We start from the raw sequence: 22956 nt of genomic DNA on the forward strand, positions 1-22956 counted from the left end.
ATATATATAGAGAGAGCTTAGATTTCCCACTTGCCACGACAGAATGATTTCCGAGAGTCGGCTGTATCTGAAATTTTTGTGAGGACAACGTCCGGTCCTCGAGACATCTCGGGATGACTGCTGCAGACGACAAACGCGTGACGAACGCGCACGGAATGACTGCAGTGTGTCGTCTGCAACAGTTTGTATGGTTTGCAGAATTGTCAGGCTTAGATTTGGTAATAATTTGGAACGTGGCAGGCCTAAGGAAACTTACCAGGTTTATAAAAACAAATTGTATCTTGTTAACACCGAAGTTGGTTTTCCATCTTAGTACTTCACAGCGCACACAAGTCTCACAAAATCGGGCACTCACCCAATTACAGGCCCAAAAACATACACAGTACTGTGTGTATGTTTTTGTGTCTGTAATTGAGTGAGTGCCTGGCTCCGTGAGACTTTTATGCGCTGCGAAGTACTAATTTTGTATCTGCGTGCGATACGATACTCTCTGACGAAAATCATCACACGCATAATATCTGCTAAAAATACAGCAAAAAAAAAAAAAAGCAGCTGTTAGAGCATGAAATCAAAGTAACGTCGGGACCTTTTTTATTGTACAGTTGGCGTGCGTTATAATGAAGGAGCAATTATTTTGTCTCTAGCATGAGCCGTTTGAGACCCCAAACTTCGTTCTTCAAGCTCGCAATATGGGTGCGTGTTTTATACCTACTTGTAATCATCACACTGATTAAAAATTCTACTGATTGTTCAGTTCTAAGTAAGACCTCAAATAGCAAAGGAGTTGGATAAAAACATAGGGTAAGTTATATCGGCGCGTGCATGACCGAGAAGGACCGCTTCTCCTTACGTCTAAAATATTCGTGTTTACTTTTACCATAGAGTAATATACACAGGGTAAAGAGCGGACACTGCCATAGGCCCCAGCGGCCCAGATAGACCTGTGACAGGTAGCGCTCCTAGCGGGGGGGATTAAGCATAATCTCATTCCGTTTCCGGTCAAGTTAGTTTCGGTTTCGGTTCGGGCGTTTCTGCTCCGGTTCTCCGGTACTCCTCTCTCTTTCCTCCCCGCCTCGCTCGGCTCTCGGGACTCCCGAAGCCGCTGTTTTTTTTTTTTGTTTTTTTTTTAATACTGACGCACTTTTGCTTTATTTTTTACGATAGAGTCTGTGCAAAATGTGTCAAACAATATTTCAACTTACTTCACAAAGCAGAAGTATATATATTTCTTGTTCTTTTTTTATTGTAAAGCATTGAAGTTACACAATCGCCGCATTGACTCCTGACTGGTGGAGCATTTTGGGGTCACCAACAATAAGTGGTTCGAACACAATTTATTGGACCACATTCATGTATACAAGATCTACTTCAGGAGCTCTGTATGTTTTATACGAAAGAGATCGATACTCACAAAAATAAATGATTATGAAGGACTTCAGCATATCGTACACTTCGTAATAGATTCTTAGCGGAACCAAGTTAACAAAACCTTTCCACGGAGAACATGCTGTATGATACATTCACTTTCACGCCGACTCGGGTACGTGAAGTAAGTGCAAAAATAAATAAGACATCGCTATCATTACCAGTCATAAAAGTATAATAACAGTGCGAAGCACACGCCGGATAGTACAAATTCCCGATTTCCGGCAAATATAAAAAAACACCAATTTGCCTAGCCTCAAACTCACTGCGGGCGAGCCATTACCAAACAATGAGAACTCTATTCGAAATCTGACAAGATTCAACGTCCCTAAACATCCCCCGAAATTGTTCAGAAAAAAGCGGCTAAAAAACTATGGACAGTGGATACAAAAGTGGATACATTTTCTTTCAAATATTTTTAGCCTCTATACACAATTTTCTGTCGAAATTTTGTAGAAAGTGGACAAATATTTTTGTTAGGGAGCCGTGATACACATTCGCTGGAAAAAGGGGAAACAAATGTTTGGAGAGCAAGCTGCCGCGCCCACTTGATAAGCACTTTTTGTTTTTGGGTTGGCAACCGCCTCTGTTAATACACTATTAACAGTTAAACCTGTCTCGTTGCTTACTAGCCACCGAAGAGTGCAACCGAACTTTGTCCAAATTCCGGTTAAGAAATCAAACATGTCAACACAAGCGTAATCTGCAAAACAATCTTAAAAACCTTTTGTGGTACTCCTCTGGGCAAAGGATAAAACCACCCAGACCTCAAAGTGTGCTATACAAGGCGGCACACACTCCTCGAACATGTGTCACACTCTCTATTATGGGAAGAAAGTGATTTTCTAGTTGCTGAATGAAATGAAAGGCAGCCTGTGATGGTACTACTAAGTCTCCGAAGAATTTTCCAGGCACGTGGTATGCTTTAGGAACAAGACAGTATTGGTGAAGCTTGGTCAAGTTGTTAGACTCATCCGATAGCAGCTGAGAACAGCCATAGCTGTAAGTTGTCTGTTCAAGCAAAAGCTTTATCAAATAGCCCCAAACGTAATAAAAAAGTGGGCGAGTCATCAATTATGTTAGACCTGATGTCTGATGCCAGCTCAGAAATATCCTCTAGTGGCGGGAAGTTATCAATTGGAAGACATTCCACAATGTCTGAAATTAAACTTTCATGGTGCGAAGATATTTGCAACTCCTTTAGAAGGTCAGCCTTGTCATCATCTACGTTTTCATTGTCCGACAGTTTGTACAGTTTCTTTATCGAGAGGTGTTTTAGTCCTGAGGTGAACTGATGCACATTTGGGTTTGCGGTGCAGCCCAGCATTTGTCGTATATAGCTCCAAAAACGTTATCAAGTGTGTCTTGCTGCAGGCGTCAGTAAGTAAGTCATGGCTGCTTGAAAGCAGTAGTGTATGTCATGGCTGCTTGAAAGCTCATCCCAGAGCATGAGGACACTTTTTATAGTAACTTGCCACCCAATGATGGCTTATGGCTGCCTCCTACTTTGGAACTGCCATGCTGAAATCCATCCGAGTTACTGGTGGAGAAAATCAAGTATTTCAGATTCTCCCTTCAGAATGGCATGACGCAACTTCTGCCCTGTCTTCTTGAATTTATTAGCTATTTAGACAATCAAAAAGTATGCATATCCTATCACAGAAATAAGCCGTAGCCATGGCTGCCTCAGGAAGTTCCTTGGCATAAACAAGGGATATGATTGCAAGAAAGAGTGAGGCACTCAGTACCTGTGGGGCACAATTTTCTACCATGTTACAGAAAGGTTCTTGAAACAATGTGTCTCTCAGTAAGTTTCGGAGCCAATTGCAAGCTCATCTCATGAATAGAACAATAAAGTTCAACAATTGAAAACCACTCAAGGACCTCATTTCCAATGCAAAGTTTGTGGGCTTGGAGATTTCTCTTGCTTTTTTAGGGAAGGTGCGGAACATCAAAGACAAAGTAAACGTGTTCGTTGTCAACTTAAAAAAATGGCTTATCAACACACACACCAAGCTTACGTTTGAAGCCCCCTAACCACAGACCACAGCCTTTACTGTGAAGCAAACAGTCTTAAGCTCCCGAATGAGAGAAATGAGGAGACTGCGTTAAACAGAAGACGTTGTTGGAGTGTGCACAACAGTGTATGCAAGGGGCTAAACGCACCTCCTGGAAATTTCAGACAGCATAACAACCAAGGCTCTATCTGCAATGTTAGAGGTTCGTTCAACACCGTCATCTGTAAACCCATTGACAATGTCGTGCGCAGGGTCGTTAGTTAAATTCTTTTTTTTTTAAACAATCTCAACAAACAACATGCACACACGTTCAAGTGCAGCCAGACAGCCCAGCAGAAACAAGAGCGCGAGAAGCTCGAACCGATCGGCTCCACGAATTCACGCCGAGCATGCGAGCACGTGGGCGGTCATGCGTCACCTTGATTGATGCAAAGTCGACCGAACATGATGCAGCAGAAAGCACAGATGGACGGCACGCACGGCACAGACAAACGACGCAGGGACGAGCAGAGGCCATGCAGAATGATGCAGAGGCGAGCGACGGCGTGCAGGCTGGCAGGCCATGGCAGGCGCCATTCATCACGTGGTTTTTGTGACGTATTTGATTTAAACTATTTAGTCGTTTTAAGTACTTTAAATAATTTTAAAGCATTGCCATTCAAAAAATAAACACTTTACACAGAAAGAGTTTTAATTAATTTTAACCAAATTGCAGAAAAGCGCCACGTAGCGGAGGGTATTAAACGCACTATCTGGGCCGCGAATCGGCTCCTGTGTCCTCTCTTTACGTTAACTATATTACTCTATGGTTTATCTGTTCTTTCTTCGACGGACGATTATCGTGTTGTTCTCCCACCCCTGCCAGCAGGAACTTTTGCTGTGAACACCGTCTTCCTTCATTGCGACGTGACCGGTCGCCCTTACCGGGTAGACCACTTCAGGGCCGAACTGGAACGCCTTGGCGTGATGAAGGAGATAGCGGCGATTGGTGCCTACCAAATGAACCACCTGTGGATGCTGACACTTCACACCGCAAGAGCCAAACAGAGGTTAGTGGAAGCACGAGAAGTCCCTGTGAAAGAAAAGAAGTGCTTAGTGCTTGACCCGGACAACTCCGAAGTCCGGTTAAAAGTGCACTGGGTGCCATTCCACGTTCCGGACGAGGCTCTCTTCCGAGCTTTTGAGCGGTACGGGAAGGTTCAAGAGGTCACTCGCGAAACCTGGAGGACGGAAGGCTTTCAGGGCATACAGTCGTCCACGAGGATGGTGCGCCTTAGCCTGAAGCAGGGCGTCACCATTGATAGCCTGCCTCACCAGCTCAAAGTCTGCGGCGGAGGTGTCCTGGTCGTGGTTCCCGGACGCGCACCCCTGTGTTTGCGGTGCAAATCGAGAGGACACATCCGGAAGGATTGCAGGGCACCCTGGTGTCAGCAGTGCCGCAGGGTTGGGCATGCACCTGAAGACTGCGTGCGTACGTACGCCACCGTCACCGGGGATCGTTCAACGGATGATGTGCAAGACCTCGAGATGGACAAGGAGGAAGCAGAGGATACGGCTCGGAGCGAATCTTTCTGCGACCACCGCCCGCTCCACCAACGAACAAACAGGAGAGTTCCGGAACGTCAAGTTCTGCTACCGGTCCCCCCGAGTCCAACGCTGAGCCAGAACCCAAAGCTCAAGGGACAGGTATCCTCAGTGAACCAGTTGGAACATCTGTCAAATTGACTGAACAAGCCGCAGAGACCTCCGAACATTCCGCTGAGCAAGGAGCGTCAAGAAGAATCTGAGATCGACCCCGACGACGCACCTCTAACTGACGACTTCCCAGCCTTGCAAACCCTCGACCCGTTCTCTCTCAGCCCTTCTCCGGACAGGCCACACAAGGTAGAACAAAAGTGGAAGGGTGGTTTGACCAAGAAAGGACGCTTCAACCCAATGCCTCGTATCCCACCTGAAGACCGCCGGCGACAAGACCCAGCGTAGACAGTGACGCCGCCGAAAATCCGAGACGCCAAGAAGCGTATGCAAAGCGGTGATCTTTTTTTTATTCATTTTTCCGCAGTTTATCTCCTCACATTACGCCCCTCAAAATTAAGCAACTTAAGATCGCCACGTTTAACTCGGTCAGTTTAATATCTAGAATAAGAAAACAGTGGCTTCTAAATTTGCTTTTGAAAGAAAATGTCGATATAATTTGTCTTCAGGAAACCAAACTTTCTTCCGAAACACATGTGAATGACATGAATTTTTTTTTGAAAAATATTATCACTCTTTTTACTCAAGGGCGGTCGGGCACAGTGGCGGCAGCGGAATTTCGATAAGAAAAGACAGAGGATTTGTGATCTACCCTGAATGGGAAACAGATAGGAACGGCCGGGTTTGCTCGGTGGAAGTGATTAGGTATCAGGAGTCGGTAAAAATAATATCAGTACACGCCCCCTGCGACGCGGCCGACCGCAAGGCTTTCTTTACCATTCTCCGGAAGTATCTTGACAGTCCTGTAGAGACGATTATCGCAGGAGATTTTAACTGTGTTTTAAACACGCACGATTGCTCACGCAACTTACAATCAGACTCCAGCCGGTCAGAACTTGATAAACTACTGCGAAACTTTGACTTCGTGGATGCGATCGAAGCGTCTCAGGGATCACGTCCTAGCTACACCTATTGGCAAGGCTGCTGCCACGCCCGGCTAGATCGCGTTTATATGTCGAGCGAACTCATCAGGGCAGTCACCGCGTACCAGGTGTCTCCGGTGGCCTTCTCTGACCACGCAATGGATGCGCTGCGGATAGGAAAGGTGAACAAAACCACAAGAAAACCATTCTGCTGGAGCTCTTGGAAGCTTAATGAGAGTATCCTCGACGACGAGGCCCTCTCTTCTCAGATAAAAAACACTATATCGGAAGCAACACAGAAGGGGGATGTTGACGCTGTAGCATGGGAAGAAATTAAACAAAAGATTAAGCTACTCTGTTATGACCACAGCAAAGAAAAGGCCAGAAAGGCGCGGGAAACAAAGAATGCATTACTACAAGCCTTGAAAACTTTAATCGCCGAGGAAAACAAAACCCCGGGCGTTATCACCGATGATATCCGTGCCTGCAAGGCGCAATTGCTTGGTCTCATGGAGAGTGAATACAGAGGAGCAATGGTTCGCAGCAGGCTCAGAGCGTTAGAAAAAGAAGAAGACCCCTGTAAAATTTTTAAAACAAAGGAAAGAATGCGAGCTCAGCACAACAGAATAGACTCCCTTCAGGCCGGTGACCAAGTTTTAACAGAACAGAAAGATATCGAAGAGGAACTCGTGAGAGAGTTCCGAGAACTATTCACCAGCAAAGACGAAGGGATCAACAGGGCACTAGATGAATGGGTAAATGCGCTCCCCAAAATTCCTATAAGTATTCAAAAACGCATGAACAAAACAATCACTAAATCTGAGATTGCTAAAGCAATAAAAGAACTACCACCACGGAAATCCCCTGGAGTAGATGGTTTATGATCAGCGTTCTATAAAAAGTTCGCCGACGTTCTTGTTCCCGTATTATATTACGCCTTTGCTGACATTCTCCGGAGGGACCTACTACCACCCTCTATGCGACAGGCACTAACTGTGCTAATTCAAAAAAAAAAAAAGCACGGGCTCTAGCGTCTTAACATCAGATAGATTAAGGCCTATCAGCCTTCTATCGACAGATTATAAGCTGCTGGCCAGGATACTGGCAAAACGATTGGAGATGGGCCTTAAGTTCGTAGTGGGCGACCATCAGACCTACGGGTTCAAGGGGAGATCTATTACCTCTAACGTTCACACGCTCCGGATTCTTTCCGAAACAGCTGAAACAACCGGACTCTCCGCAGCAGTTCTGCAAATTGACCTCAGTAAAGCTTTTGACCGGGTATCGCATGCCTTTCTATTCAATATGCTGGAAGCGTGTGGTGTTGGCAAAAGAATCGCGAAATATATTAAACTATGTTACAAAGATATATCGACACGATTACTGGTTAATGGGAGCGTAACAGAAAAAATCTCAGTTCAGGGCTCGGTCAGGCAAGGCTGCTCCCTCTCGCCTATACTGTTCTCGCTATATTTGGAGCCTGTCTGTAGAAGAATTATAAGCGACACCAGGATTCAGGGCGTCCCCCTTGCCAGGAATGCCACAAAAATGCTAGCATATGCCGATGATGTCACTGTTGTTGCCGCCACTAGATTAGAAATTGTTCTTGCGGTGCAGCACTTTGCTGATTTCTGCGAAGTATCCGGTGCCCAAATGAACCACGCTAAGTCCACAGGCGCATGGCTCGGAGACTGGGACGTGAAACCACAGCGCTTTATTAATATTGATTGGAGCTCTACTCTTACGAATTATCTTGGTGTCAGCTTGGACCCCTATTCGCTTAGAAGTGGTAAAGGGGGCATTCACCTCAACAGTTTGAGGGCAAAAGTGCAAGACTGGCGTGGTCGGAAACTTTCCATTCTAAATCGTGCCTTCGTATGCAACACAGTATTCTCCTCCACTGTATGGTATGCAGCTCAACTAGTGCCATGTCACGCAAGCGAAATCCATAAAATGCACCGCTTTTGCGCAACCTTCATTTGGAATTCCAGCTTTGAGCGGATGAGGCGCACTAACATTTTTGTTAACCAAGCCAAAGGAGGATTTAATGTTGCAAACCTAGAAATTAAACTCAAAGTTCAGAGGTTTTTATTTTTCCGCGACCAGAGGAACTCTGTTATTGTGCAGTCATTTGTTAAACTTGGCGGCCGGCTGTTAGCACCATGGCTCGTTGTAACCTAGGATGGAGCTACGTCAGCGGCTATACTGAGGTTTTGTAAAGAAATCGCTGCTGCCATCAAATTTTTTGAAGCACGTTTTTCTCGGCAGTATCTTAGCAAGGTGAAAAGAAAAACCCTGTATTGGGATACAGTCGACACGGTCTTTCCTCCGCCACTCTATCGCTCCTTTCTTGGAACTGATGTAGAATCCACGGTTTTCAAGCGCCTCCGCAGCTACCCGGTTCGCAAAGCCGCAATCGACTTCTTTATTTCTTTTCACACCGAAGTGCTGCCAGTAAAGACGTGGCAGGAAAAGAAAGGCTTCTTTGTTCTGGGGAATTTGAACTGTGTGCTGTGTCCCACACCGGAAACTCTACAGCATGTTTTTCTTTTTTGCCCGAACGCGGAGTTATTCTGGGCGGAACTACGCTGTAAATTACAGGTTGAATTGTACATGGATTGGCGCAGCGCAAAGCTCCTTGAGTTTGGCGCAGGCCCTGACAGCAAATGTCTGGAGGTATTGGCACTGCTTGGACTGCACGCAATATGGAAGTCCCGCACAGATCACCTCCTGGTTCTCGAAGAAGGCAAACCAGCATGGCGTCACTTTGAAGAAGGCTTCATGATCGCGAGTAGCCTCATTGCTGAGGTGGGAAACCCCGAAATGGCTGGCTGGGCTGAATTGGAAGCGCGCTTTAAAATGCCAAAAACGCCTCGAAATCGGAGGAGATAAGTGCGGAACTTCGAAGCCACTGTATGAATGTGATTGGGTACACGAACCAGTGTTGTTTAAATGACCACATCGTGCGCTGTCTTTGCCCAAGTGTATTTTAACCATGTAAATAACCCTTGTTTTGCATAAACAATAAAAAAGCCAAGTCGGCAAAAAAAAAAAAAAAAAGTCTAGTGGCTAGGATACCTGGCTTTCACCCAGGAGGCCCGGGTTCGATTCCCGGCGTCGGAAGGGCTGGGTCTCATGGTGTAACGGTTAGCACTCTGGACTCTGAATCCAGCAATCCGAGTTCAAATCTCGGTGAGACCTCTTTTTTTTATGACGGCTTTTGCTGAGCTATTTGGTGCCGATGCGGATAAAAAGGTACTGTCTTTCAATTGTTCCCGTTCCGGCGTGGTCTAGTAACTAGGATTCCACTTCCGGCCGCCGAAGCGAAAGGACGTGCGATCATGAGCTCCGTCGGAGCGGTTTCAGCGGCCTCATTGGGCCGCGGTAACAGGACCAAGGAAGGAACGCAGGAATACTCCGTTGTTTTGCCACCACTGCCAACTGGGTCAGTTGTTTTAAATACTGTTTTTCTTCACGCCGACATCAAGGGGCGGCCTTACCGCGTCGAAGAGTTCCGCGACGCCCTGGTTCGTCTCGCCTTACTGCCCGAGGTTATCGCCCTTGGGGCGTATCAACTGAACCATGTGTGGGCGGTGACCTTCAAAAGCGAGGAGGGCAAAAAGAAGTTGCTGGCCGCGTCCGAGCTCGTCGTAAAGGGCCGTCGGTGCATCGTCATCGATCCAAGCAACCAGGACGTGCGGATCAAACTGCATTGGCTGCTCTACAACGTCGCTGACGACGACGTGCGGGCAGCTCTGGCTCCGTACGGAAAAGTCGTCGAAGTTGCCAAGGAGAAGTGGCGCGTCGATGGCTGCGGAAGCGTCGGCCCAATGACGCGCACGGCGGTCCTCCGTCTCAAGGGAGCCGTGACTGTGGACGACATCCCGCACCAGCTGCGGGTCGGCGGCGAGTTGGCCCTCGTCGTGGTGCCAGGTAGGGCCCCTCTCTGCCTGCGATGCCAACGGACGGGACACATCCGCAAGGAGTGTCGCGTCCCCAGGTGCAACGTCTGCCGGCGGTTCGGCCACGAGGGCGCCCAGTGCGTGCGGACGTACGCGGCGGCCACGGCCCCTGTGGGGAGCGACGAGAAATCGGAGCTTCTCATGGACGAGGCCGACGCCGAGGAGGCCGCTGCGGGCTCTGTTGGCACGTCCCCGGGTGCCACGCCTGCGCCCGTGGGCGACGCGGCGACCAGCGTGGACGGCACGGCACAGGGTGCGGACGCGACGCTGAAAGCGGCGCTGCGGGACTGTTCGGCCGGCGAAGTGACCGCGCCGAGCACCAGGCATGCCAAGGCCCACGACGACGGAAACGCAGAGGCCGTCGGAGATGTGCCCATGGACGACGCCGTGGCCTCTGCAAGTGGCCTGACCACGAAGCGAACCAGGGAAGACGGCGGCATAGACCCCGCCGCGGCAAGCCAGGAGGAGCCGCCCATCAAGACGGCGCCCATCAGGAGAATGCGCATCACCCCGAAACCGAACATTCCCGTGGACGAGAGGAGGGCGGCCAAGCCACCCCCTTGAGTGTGTGGGACAGAGCCCGATTGGGACCTCGGAGTCTGCGCGACGGGCAGTCAGTCGCCACCACTGCGTCGCGACAGAGCGAAGGCTGTACGGTCCGAGGTAAGCGCCATACGGTCTGTCTTTTCTTTGAATGGCCATCAGCCTAGAGGCAGCCCTACGTTTTGCCACGATTAACGTACGCGGGCTAGCGGCGAGGCGGCGGCAATACCAACTTAGCAGGTTGTTTGCGGACAACGAGCTAGATATTATCGCCGTCCAGGAAACCAAAGTGGAAAGCCAAGAACAGACGGACCGTATGGTGCAGCCTTTTCGAGCTCTCTTTAATGTCTGTGTCTCTCATGCTGTCGGGACGTCGGGAGGGTGCTGTTTGTTTATTCGCAGATCAGCTGGCGCTGTCGAGACGGCTGTAGGCGCGAGCGCTTTTGGCCGCTTCGTTTTTTGTGATTTTTCTTATTCAAATGTTGAATGGCGCGTGATTTGTGCATACGCCCCAAATCGCGAACGCGAACGCAAAGAATTTTTTGAAAGTCTCCATCCGTATCTCGAATGTAATAGAGCTATTGTTTTTCTGGGTGATTTTAGTTGTGTTTGCACTCTAGAAGATCGTTCCGGCCAAGTACGCCTACACGACCAAAGTGCTTTTTATTTAAACGATATCGTTGGGAAGAACGCTTTAGAAGACGTTGAATACTGCGCGTCTTACGGCAACGTACAGTTCACACATTTTCAAGGTTATAGTCACGCGCGACTGGATAGGGCGTATATTTCACTAGACCTTATTCACTTATGCAGCCAATACGCGGTTCAGCATGTTTCTTTTAGTGATCACGCGATGGTTATGTTCACCTTGGGTAACAGAGGTAAAGCAAAAAAATGGAATTGGTCACTGTGGAAGTTAAACAGTAGTCTGGTGAAGGACGAAGTGTTTAGAGCCGCCGTCGAAGCGTCTTTTAGGACGTTACACGAAAGTGAACAAGCAAGGTGGGGACTAAGGTGGGAACTTTTGAAAGAAGAGGTAAAAATGAACGCGATAGAAAGAAGTACTATATTAAACCATCAGAAAACGAGGAAAGAGAACGAGCTGAGGCGCCAATTGAACGTCATTCTAATCGAAGAAAGCTTAAAACCCGGCGAGTTTCAACAGGAAATAAGGAACATAAAGAATCAATTGGAAGTGATCGATGCTGAAAGATATAGGGGGGCCGTTGTGAGGGCGCGATCCGAAAAGCTTTGGTTGAGCGAAATGCCTAATAAGCGTGCGCTGGGCGATGAAAAAAGATACGCGCAGCGAAATGAGATAAAAGAAATTTGCTGTCATAACACAGTCACACGTGATAAGAAAGCAATCGAGCGAGCATTTGTCGAGCATTATCGCAATCTTCTCGGGCAGAGCACACAACAAGGGGAGGGTTTTGATTCGGAATTTTTATCTTTGATGCCCCAACTCGACGAACACATCCGTGATAGTTTAGAGGCACCGATTAGTGTTCACGAAATTCAGATAGCCATCGACGACCTCAGCACTGGAAAAACACCCGGACCAGATGGTCTTGGCGCCGAATTTTATAAGGAGTTTAAAACTGAGGCCGCGTATGTTCTCCAAAAAGTGCTAATCGAGGCGTACGAGAACAATAGATTGCCACCGTCATTTTTAAGAACACATACGGTACTTATTCCGAAGTCAGACGATCCAGTTAAGCTTTTGTCTGTTGCTTCTTACAGACCGATAAGTTTAGCAAATGTAGATTATAAAATCTACATGAAAGTTTTAACCACAAGATTACAGAGTGTTATCAAATGTCTTGTAGGGTCGCATCAGACTTGCGGCATAAAGGGCCGAACTATTGGCACTAACGTACATGTTGCAAGAAGCATTTTGGAATGTTGTGACGCTCTCGACGGCCGAGTTGCAATGTTGCAGCTCGACCTAGAGAAAGCTTTTGATCGTGTGTCACATCAGGTGCTTTTTAGTATTTTGGAACATGTAAACGTCGGCTCTGTAATAATTAAGGGTGTAAAAATGTCGTACCATGGTTGCTCTACATGTTTAGTTGTGAACAAAAGTGTAAGCGAAAAAATCGATGTTCGGTCCTCTTTGCGACAAGGTTGCCCTTTGTCGCCCCTACTCTTTGCCATTTACTTAGAACCTTTTTGCTTAAGACTCATCAGTAATCATAATATTCGGGGTTTTAAACTGCACTCTAGCGAGGTGAAAGTCCTTTCATACGCGGATGATATTGCCGTTTTTTGTGTTGACCAAGACAGTTTGCGCGAAGTAGTCAGCACTGCTTCTTCTTATTGTGCGAAATCAGGTAGCTTAATTAACTGGGGGAAATGCACAGGGTTCTGGCACGGGAACTGGGACACAACACCTAAGGTTTTTGTCAATGTTCAGTGGACAACCTTGCCTGCGAGGTATCTCGGCGTGCCGCTAGAGCATTACCGAGAAACTGAACCATATTGGAACGACGAAAAAGAGAGGGTGAGAACAAAAACGGAGAATTGGAAGGGCCGGGATTTGTCCATGTTTGCGCGTGCCACTGTTTGTAACCTTTTTCTGACGGCAAAAATATGGTATGTGTTGCAGTTTTTGTCCATGTCGCGCATCAACGTGCAGAGGCTGCACAGAGTGTTCGCAGTCTTCATCTGGGGTTCAACCTGGGAGCGCTCAGCTCGTACGAACTTGTTTCGATCAGTTCGATGTGGTGGGCTAGGCTTGTCTCACTTGTTTATTCGGCAAATTGTATCGAGGTTTATGTTTCTGCGCGATCAAGAAGATATTTTCTTACGCACTGTGATTCAAACGCGATTAAGAAACTTGTTGCCTGAGTCCGTAGTGTCGTCAAGTAACGTCATGTGTTTGAGTGTCCGGGGGTATTTGCGTGAAGTGGTGCTGTCATTCCAGATGTTAAAAGTGCGTTTTTCTTTAGAGTATTTGGGTTCGGTTTCACGGAAAAAACTGTATAAGGACTTAGTGGATGTTTTATTGCCAATCCCCCCGTACAGGTCTTTATACCCCAATAGCTCAGGTTTAGACGTTTTGAAAAGAGTTAAAAGAAGGCCGGTAAAACCCACCGTTAAATCGTTTTTCTTTAGATTAGTAAGTAAGTAAGTAATATTTATTTTCAGCAATATTGTGCTGAGGGCACCAGACAAAAAGCTTCCATGAGGTAGCTTGACTGGGCCTGGTGCCCCTGCACTTACAGGGCATTGTAAAAAAAACAAGTACTACAGAATACACTTTGACTAAACAAAACAAACACGTACATCTTTTTTTGTTAAACAGTGAATATCATTGTGGTCTATAAGGAACTTGTTAAGTAATGAAGGCAGGTTATGCGCAATAGATTGGAGTGCATAATTTGTACGAAAATGAGGCACGTTCCAGAACTCTCTGCGTCTGACAAGGATGAAAGATTCACGTTTTGTCAGATGGGATACATTAGACAAAAAAGAAGCAAACTCAGCGGTCGAAAATAAATAAGAACATAGCAAACGGTACTCGTATACACTGGCAATCCTCATGATGTTGAATTTAAGAAATAATGGCTCAGTATGAGTGTCGTAAGGCACGTTTGCAATAAAACGCAGCATTTTCTTTTGTAGGATCGTGAGTTTGTTAATATTAGATTTGGTTGTTGTGCCCCAAACCAAATGACAATAGTTAATTTGTGAGCTAAACAGAGCATGATAAATTTGCATTTTAATATTTACAGGCAACAAGGAGCGACAGTGGCATATTATTCCAACAACTTTTGACAGTTTCGTAACTAAGTATTCGATGTGATTATCCCATTGCATATGTTCTGAAAAAATGACACCTAGCGTTTTGTGCTGTTTAACTATTTCAATCTGGTCAGTTCCAATCTCTAGAGTATAATTACTAATAACATGCTTATTTACAGGTCTAAACAAAATTGCTTTGGACTTTACAGTGTTTATTTTAAGACCATTTATTTTTGACCACGAAAGAAACTTTTCCAAAACTAAGTTTCCCATGGGTATAAGTTCGTCCATATTCGATGCAGACAGAAATATACTCGTGTCGTCTGCATACATTACAAAACGTGCTTGATGGCAAATATTGACTAGATCATTTATATATACATTGAACAACAGAGGGCCGAGTATGCTGCCTTGGGGCACACCAAACTTCAAGATTTGCAAAGAGGAAACATGATCACTCATGGAGACACATTGCTTACGGTGTTCTAAATATGAATGAATAAGTATCAAAGGCGTGCCACGTATGCCATAACATGAAAGTTTATCAAGGAGCGTCGAATGGTTAAGACAGTCAAACGCTTTGCTAAGGTCAATAAATATTCCCAGTGTCAGCAGTTTGCATTCTATATTGTGTAATATTATTTCTTTCTGTGATATCAGAGCGCTTTCCGTGGATTTTCCCTTGCGAAATCCGAACTGGGAGTCAGTTAGCACTGAGGTCTTCGTAAAAAAATTGTCTAAACGATATAATATAATTTTTTCCAGCCCTTTAGAAAATATTGGAAGAACAGAGATGGGTCTATAATTTGTAACTAAATTTTTGTCTCCACCTTTATGCAAAACTGAAACTTTTGCGAGTTTCATGGTATTCGGAAATTGACCACTCGACAATGCTAAGTTAAATATATATACCAAGAGTGGGGCCACCACATCGATTACGAATTTAACGGGCTTTATTTGTATATCGTCTATGTCATGGCTTTTACTGTTATTCAATCCCATAAATACACGGATCACTTCCAATTCGTCTGTAGGTTGTAGGAAAATTGTGTCTGTTACACGGTGCGAGATAAACGAGGAAGCATGCTCATTGTGCGCGCTAGAAGGCAAGTTAGTAAAATGTCTGTTAAAGAGCTCAGATAGTTGTACTCCTGACACGCTCTCACCAGAAAGTGAAAGTTCATCTATTGAATTCTTCTGCTTGCTGCGTTTAAGCACTTCATTTATCGACTGCCAAACAATCGCAGGACGCTTCTTGTGGGCGTCATGAAAAAGACGTTTGTGATATTCTGTTTTTGATTTTTTAAGTGCAGATGTCAGTTGATTGCGATACCTCTTAAAAACTGCATGGTCACCGTCATCCTTTGAACAGAGGTACTCCTGATATAAGCGATTCTTTTTTCTTATCATTGTTAGAATAGGTGGCGTGACCCATGGTTTTCTTATTCGTTTTTTAGCAGTAACCGTCTTATATGGAAACGATGCGATGTATAGCGTCTTAAAAATATTTATGAAATCATCATATGCTTCGTTCACGCATTGCTTTGAAAAGACAGAAGTCCAGTCTGTTTGCATGACTGTGCTTCGAAAGGACCGCAGTTGGCAGTCGGTTATCGCTTGGAAAGTTACGAGTCTACCGACGCTCCGTGATAAATCACGGGTTTGAAAACAAAAAAATATTGGTAAATGATCGCTTATATCACTACTAATAGTACCTGCACTGCGAACTATAGTATTTATATTGGTAATAAAAACGTCGATACAACTTGCCGTAGAATGAGTAATTCTGGTGGGGGACACAATCACATTGCAAAAACCACTACTACTGAGTGTACTACTCAGTCGTGAAGAAAGAGAAGAGTTTTCCGAACTATTTACATTTAAGTCACCGCCCAGAACAAGTGAGTAGTTATTCAAGGATATGAAATCAAGATACCTCTCAAGAAAAGACAAAAAGTTATTAAAGCTACCAGCTGGCGGTCGATACATAACAGAAAGCAGCTGACGTCCGTGCTTCACAGTTACGATTTCATAGTCGTCTGTAATTTCGGTAAAGGCATCGAGTATTTCGCATCTAATATCCTGTCTAACATAGATACAAACACCTCCCCCTCGTTTTCCGCTTCGATTCAAAAAGAAGTGATTGTAACCCGGCACGATAAAAACATCGTCATCTGTTGCGTACCATGTTTCGGAAAGCATCACCGCTTCAAACGAAACACAGAGTTGATCTAAAAGAGTAATAAAATTGTCACTTTTACATTTCAAAGAGCGTATATTTAAATGTAAGATCGTGGTCGAGTCTTTGGTTCCTGCATATCGCTTTAGTTGAACAGGCAATAGAAGTTCATGGTATTCGGCCATGAAGCTAGAGGTTAAAAGGAAAAAAAAAAAAAACAACGGACAAACAAGTGCAAAGAAAACCGTGAATTACGCTGCAGTCGCACCAGCCTCAACGTTGCTTTCTGCACTATCGAAGTGGCGCGACACAGGAAGTGGTCCAAAAAATTGCCTGAAGATGCAGCCTTCTGGCCAGACAGACACGCTGTTTATCGCTTCAAATACTTCTTTGTCAACGAGAATGTGGAAAGACGCGTAGTAAGGAAGTTTGGTTTTCAATTTCGTGCATACGAAAGTTTTACCTTGCAAAACAGCAGCGACCAAATCCTCAACGTCCTTCGTACTTGTTTCCGGGGACAGTCTTGACACAAACAGGGCTCTTTCTTGTGGGGCACGTTGAATCACGGCTATCTTTGACGCTTTCGAAGTTCCGACAGAGGGCTTTACGGGCTTACGGCGGGTGACAAGGGTGAAGCCGTCACCATCCACGGTGCTTCGTGGAACGGAGTCTCGTTGGGCTGTAGACGCTGCAGGTGGAAAGAGCCCAGTTGGTCCGATGGCATTCGCTGAAGTGTCAGCTGGCAGCGCTTTTCGAGGTCTCGGTGGGCTCTGCTGTCGGGAACTCAAGGCGGGAAACTCTACAGTGGCAGATGCGTAGGACGGCGGACGAGAGCGGTCAGTTGTGTCTGAAATATTCCTGGAGCGTTGACTCACGAACAAAGAGACGGTGTCGTTGAGACGACGAACCTCTTGACGTAGCGAGGCGTTTTCCGCTTTTAGTCGTGCGAACTGGTCAACGAGCTCTTCCAGTACCGCTTGCATGTCTTTCTTTGATGTCGATGAACCTGCTGCAGCACAGAGAATGTCATCGGTGTCGGTTTCCGCGTCCATTGTATATTCCGTGGTTGAAATTCTAGGCGTGGGAACTTGGTCGTCGTCGTCGTTTTTTCGCTTGACGCATTTCGCACACTTGTACTGGCTCACCCCATCTTGCACGAGTAGGTCGTAGTCATCATTGACGATATTCACGCACTTGCAGTGAAAACGAGTTAAACACGCACAGCAAACAATCTGTTGCTGCTTGTGGTGAAATCCCGCGGAGCAGCTGCCACACGTGTCCTGCCAGTTAAGACATGGCTGGACGAAAAGGGCGTATTTGTACCGTGGTCTACCAATTGTGTTTTATGTAAAAAGCCTGAGACCATAGAACATGTATTCATTGAATGTTGGGATGCCATCTTCCACTGGGACATCCCCCAGCGCACTCTTAAGAAAGAGCTACCCATAACAGCGCAGGGAATTCGCTTCCTGCCCGTTGACAACGACGGCGGGGTTCCCTACGACATGTTTATGGCACTCAGCCTTCACAGTATATGGAAGACGAGGATGGGGGTACGCCATGCGGACGTGAACGTTCGCACGGTCAGAGAAAACTTTGTTGAAAGTGTGGCCTACATTCGCGAGGTGTATCGGGCGCTACCTGAACCCCCAGACTGGTGGCACGTCCTGAATGATTTGGTTCTCCTGAAGAGACTTTAATGTAACCACGTCGACAAAGAAGTGATTGACGTGTTTTAGCATTTTATCTGTACCAAATGCAAAAACAGACAATAAAAAAAAAAAAAAAAAAAAAGGCGTGATCTAGTGGCTAGGATACCTGGCTTTCACCCAGGAGGCCCGGGTTCGATTCCCGGCGTCGGAAGGGCTGGGTCTCATGGTGTAACGGTTAGCACTCTGGACTCTGAATCCAGCAATCCGAGTTCAAATCTCGGTGAGACCTCTTTTTTTTCCTGACGGCATTTGCTATTTGGTGCCGATGCGGATAAAAAGTTACTGTCTTTCAATTGTTCCCGTTCCGGCGTGGTCTAGTGGCTAGGATACCTGGCTTTCACCCAGAAGGCCCGGGTTCGATTCCCGGCGTCGGAAGGGCTGGGTCTCGTGGTGTAACGGTTAGCACTCTGGGCTCTGAATCCAGCAATCCGAGTTCAAATCTCGGTGAGACCTCTTTTTTAACCACAGTTTTGTTTAACCCGAGACTGGGGTATTTCGGAAAAGGGACGTGAAGAAAAGAGGCCACAAGGAGGCGACGTCTCAAACACAGCTAAGGGTTTTATTCCATCGTATGCACTTTTATACACACCACGTCCACACACCACCAACCAAGTCGACCAATGACAACCTAACACCCGGAATACACTAAGCCAAACATAGGCCCATGTTTGGCTTAGTGTATTCCGGGTGTTATGTTGTCATTGGTCGACTTGGTTGGTGGTGTGTGGACGTGGTGTGTGGACGTGGTGTGTATAAAAGTGCATACGATGGAATAAAACCCTTAGCTGTGTTTGAGACGTCGCCTCCTTGTGGCCTCTTTTCTTCTCGTCCCTTTTCCGAAATACCCCAGTCTCGGGTTAAACAAAACTATGGTTAACTTCCACCAGCTCGCCTGCACCCTTACAATTTTTTCTCTTTTTTATGACGGCATTTGCTGAGCTATTTGGTGCCGATGCGGATAAAAAGGTACTGTCTTTCAATTGTTCCCGTTCCGGCGTGATCTAGTGGCTAGGATACCTGGCTTTCACCCAGGAGGCCCGGGTTCGATTCCCGGCGTCGGAAGGGCTGGGTCTCATGGTGTAACGGTTAGCACTCTGGACTCTGAATCCAGCAATCCGAGTTCAAATCTCGGTGAGACCTCTTTTTTTTATGACGGCATTTGCTGAGCTATTTGGTGCCGATGCGGATAAAAAGGTACTGTCTTTCAATTGTTCCCGTTCCGGCGTGGTCTAGTGGCTAGGATACCTGGCTTTCACCCAGGAGGCCCGGGTTCGATTCCCGGCGTCGGAAGGGCTGGGTCTCATGGTGTAACGGTTAGCACTCTAGACTCTGAATCCAGCAATCCGAGTTCAAATCTCGGTGAGACCTCTTTTTTTTATGACAGCATTTGCTGAGCTATTTGGTGGCGATGCGGATCAGTGTTGCGGAGTTGCCACTCCGGAGTTGGAATGATTCCGGAATCATTCCGCATTTTCGCGACCCCGGAATGGAATGGGAATGGAATGGCGGCAACGGTGAGGGGAATGGAATGGGAATGGAATTAGATGCCTTTTGCCCGGAATGGAATGGGAATGGAATGGGCCAGGTTGTTTATATTTTATTTATTTTTTTATTAATGTTTTTACTTTCAGCCATATCGAGATAGTCAGTCGGTTGTTCTGAAATAACATGAGCGGGAAACTGCGAACCCGCGTAAGGCCCTAACAGACTTATACGCAAAAAAAAAAGCAATACAATAAACAAGCGTCAAAGCAAAGAACAGAGGGGGGATGGGGGAGGCGGCGGTGGCGCCTTTCACCAGTAAAGTTCAACACAAATCCGAATGCGTCTGCGCCTGTAATATTGCACGGCTCAAGGGTACGTCATCAGCCGACGTGAACGTGACCCGCTGCTCTGGTGATCCGATACCCAGGAAGGAGGCCAGACGTGGCCTCAGTGTGCGGACCTAGACTTCGTACACCTGAGACTCGTCTCGAGCGCGCTGTTTATCGGAGAGCTCGCACCTGTGCCGGCCCATCTCAGGTCGCAATCCACGAGGTCTCTGTTTGAATAATGCTAGGCTAAACCTGAAGACTGCCATTCATGTGCTTGAGGCGGAGAGTCGTCGGGAAGGACCGCCACAACAGGCAGGCCACCGTATCGATTTTTCAACCGTAACAGAAAATAAGACATGTGCTTCAGAATGCTTCAAGTGGTCCACTTTTCTCGAAAATTCCAAATGATACTGCCTGCATGGTCTTCAACGAGGTCACCTACATCGAAAGTACGTATTCTCCTTTCATACAACAGCGTGGGTAAAGTTTCATGTTCAACACCTACAGATTCAAGAATATTAGTTCATCCCACCGTGACGTCATGGGATCAGTGCTGACAGGGGCGCCCTTATTGGACGGGGAAGTGTTGATGTTGGAATTTATTTAGAGGTCGAAGTCTTTTCGCATCACTGGTCAGTCAGACAGGATGCCAGGGAAGGGACCGTGGTGAATCCTTGATGGAACGTTTTTTAAATCCATTGACTTGAGGACTCTTTGTCCGGAACCACTACCTTCAAGGCGAAGTGCCAAGCCTGCGGAAAAGTAATTTCGGGACAAAAAAAACAAAACAAAAAATCTTCCACTTCAAACTTAAAGCCTCAAACAAAATTTGAAAAATGTATTGCATTATCAGTATTCATATTTCTGCCCTCCCTAAAATGTATTCTTGTATTTGTATTTCCAAAAACGTTTTGCCTCTTTTTAAATATATTTCCGATACGTATCGCGATACATTTTTACAGATATATTTGAGACTTGAGTGTCAGGATCTTAGCAACAATTTTCATCTATCCCAGTATTTGTGTTTCCAAATACATTTTTGAATATTTCTGCCCAACCCTGCAACGTAATGCAGCTGTCAAGTGACACTTTTATCGTTTAGGAATTGGAGGAATGGAATGGAACGATTCAGCCCTTCCAGGAGTGGGAATGGGCCCAGTGTCCCCATTCCCAGGAGTTGAAAGGAATGGAATTATCGAAAACTCTAATTCCCCGGAATGGAATTGGAATGGAATGGGGGTGCCCATTCCGCAACACTGATGCGGATAAAAAGCAACTGTCTTTCAGGTCATAATGTCGAAAACCCGAGACTGTGGTAAAAGCAAGGAAACGGAGTCGAAGAAGAAAGACAGGGGAAAAGAACGTCTCAAACTCAGCTACTGCGTTTATTTCCTCGAAGTCTTATATACCCACACTCTAACCATCGACCACCAACGTCACAAGGTCATCCATTGTTCTCTATACAATCCTACCCACACTGGTTTTCACCTCCACCGTACACGGTGACCTCAATTCCAACTGAAAGTTGAGGACCTCGAACAAAACAACCAATACAAAAAAAAAACAAAAAAAAACCGAACCATTTTCTTTTTAACCGGAGTGCAAAATCTAACCGAGAACCGATAAGACTTCCGACTGAACTTCTGCCCCCAAAATGACTAATTCCCACGTTCACTTACAGCTATTACAAAAAAAAAAAGCTCTTTAGATTTTGTGAGGCTCTGGAATTAAATTTGGTTCATTTTCAATCTAACTTAGGAATAACGATGGATAGTTTTTGTCAATTCTGGATCTATATCTCCAGGCAACGATAGTCGAGTTCAATGAACGCAAATTTGTACAAAGAGATGGCGTATGTATCGGTTCATCGGTTGCTCCAATGCTAGCAGAAATATACCTTAACAGCATAGATGCTGCCGTAACAGATAAATTGAATTGTATCTCATCGAGTACGGGCTTTGTAAGAAGATATGTCGATGATATTTTCATCTGCTCATTTCGCGAGGAGGATATACTCGAGTTGGAACGGACAGTGAGGGGAGCGGCGCCGGAACTTAAGTTCACCGTGGAAAAGCCGGACAATGACATTTTACAATTTCTGGACTTACGCATTCACGTGGAGGAGGGTCTATGTTGGGAGTACGGAAAAATGGGCGCAAAACCCGTTTTGAGTAGGAAAAGTTGTCATGCTAAATCAGTAAAAGCAGGTGTAGTCAAATCTCTAATCAGCAACGCACTGGATAAGTCGTGTGCCCATTTTATGGGTTGTGCGGTAGGAAGGCAGTGGTCAAGGTTAGAGGATGCAGGCTATGACAGTGTGTTCATAAAAAGGCAATTGGAACTACAGCAAAAGGCTAAGCAACGACCAGAAAAGGAAGCGAAAAAGCATTAGGCGGTTATTCCGTATTTTCACGTAATTTCTCATAACCTTAAAGCATGCGCAAAACAATTTGGGATAGATATAGCGTTTAAGTCCGACTTTAAGCTGAACCGTTTGACACCGTTTCAGACGAGCCATAAGGTGTGTCAGAAAGTGCACCGCGTTAAGTCGGTTGATTGCAAGGAAGGGGTGGTCTATCAAATACCACTGGAATGCGGTTTCAAGTATGTAGGGCAGACGGCAAGGTGTGTAAATGATAGATCGGTAGAGCACAGAAGAAATGTAAAAATAAACGGTTCCAATTCAGAGATTGCTAAACACATTAGTGAGTGTAACAATTGTACGACACATTGGTCGCAAACTGACATTCTGCACAAAAAACGCAAAAACACTAAGAGGCTAATAAAAGAGACAGTTCGTATCAAATCCATCGGCAATTGTATCAGCCATGCATCGATGCAACTCGGAAGTGGTTCCAAGAAATTTCTTAAAATCTAAATTTCTTTTTTTTTTTTTGTAATAGTGAACGTGGGATTAGTCATTTTGGGGGCAGGGGTT

General features: G+C 45.9%; 8 non-coding genes across 8 annotated transcripts; all 8 read left to right on the plus strand.

Moving 5' to 3' along the window:
* Positions 1–9190: 9190 nt before the first annotated feature.
* Trnaq-cug lies at positions 9191–9262 on the plus strand. The gene has a single exon. It is a non-coding gene; the product is annotated as a tRNA-Gln (tRNA).
* A 9099-nt stretch (positions 9263–18361) lies between these two features.
* On the plus strand, positions 18362–18433 carry Trnaq-cug. Its single transcript has one exon. It is a non-coding gene; the product is annotated as a tRNA-Gln (tRNA).
* A 74-nt stretch (positions 18434–18507) lies between these two features.
* On the plus strand, positions 18508–18579 carry Trnae-uuc. The gene has a single exon. It is a non-coding gene; the product is annotated as a tRNA-Glu (tRNA).
* Positions 18580–18585: 6 nt separating this feature from the next.
* On the plus strand, positions 18586–18657 carry Trnaq-cug. The gene has a single exon. It is a non-coding gene; the product is annotated as a tRNA-Gln (tRNA).
* Positions 18658–19194: 537 nt separating this feature from the next.
* Trnae-uuc lies at positions 19195–19266 on the plus strand. The gene has a single exon. It is a non-coding gene; the product is annotated as a tRNA-Glu (tRNA).
* A 6-nt stretch (positions 19267–19272) lies between these two features.
* On the plus strand, positions 19273–19344 carry Trnaq-cug. The gene has a single exon. It is a non-coding gene; the product is annotated as a tRNA-Gln (tRNA).
* Positions 19345–19422: 78 nt separating this feature from the next.
* Trnae-uuc lies at positions 19423–19494 on the plus strand. Its single transcript has one exon. It is a non-coding gene; the product is annotated as a tRNA-Glu (tRNA).
* Positions 19495–19500: 6 nt separating this feature from the next.
* On the plus strand, positions 19501–19572 carry Trnaq-cug. The gene has a single exon. It is a non-coding gene; the product is annotated as a tRNA-Gln (tRNA).
* Positions 19573–22956: the final 3384 nt, after the last annotated feature.

The sequence above is a fragment of the Ixodes scapularis genome, unplaced genomic scaffold (genome assembly GCF_016920785.2).
Source record: "Ixodes scapularis isolate PalLabHiFi unplaced genomic scaffold, ASM1692078v2 PGA_scaffold1__304_contigs__length_218370807, whole genome shotgun sequence".
In the NCBI taxonomy this organism is placed as follows: Eukaryota; Metazoa; Arthropoda; class Arachnida; order Ixodida; family Ixodidae; genus Ixodes; species Ixodes scapularis.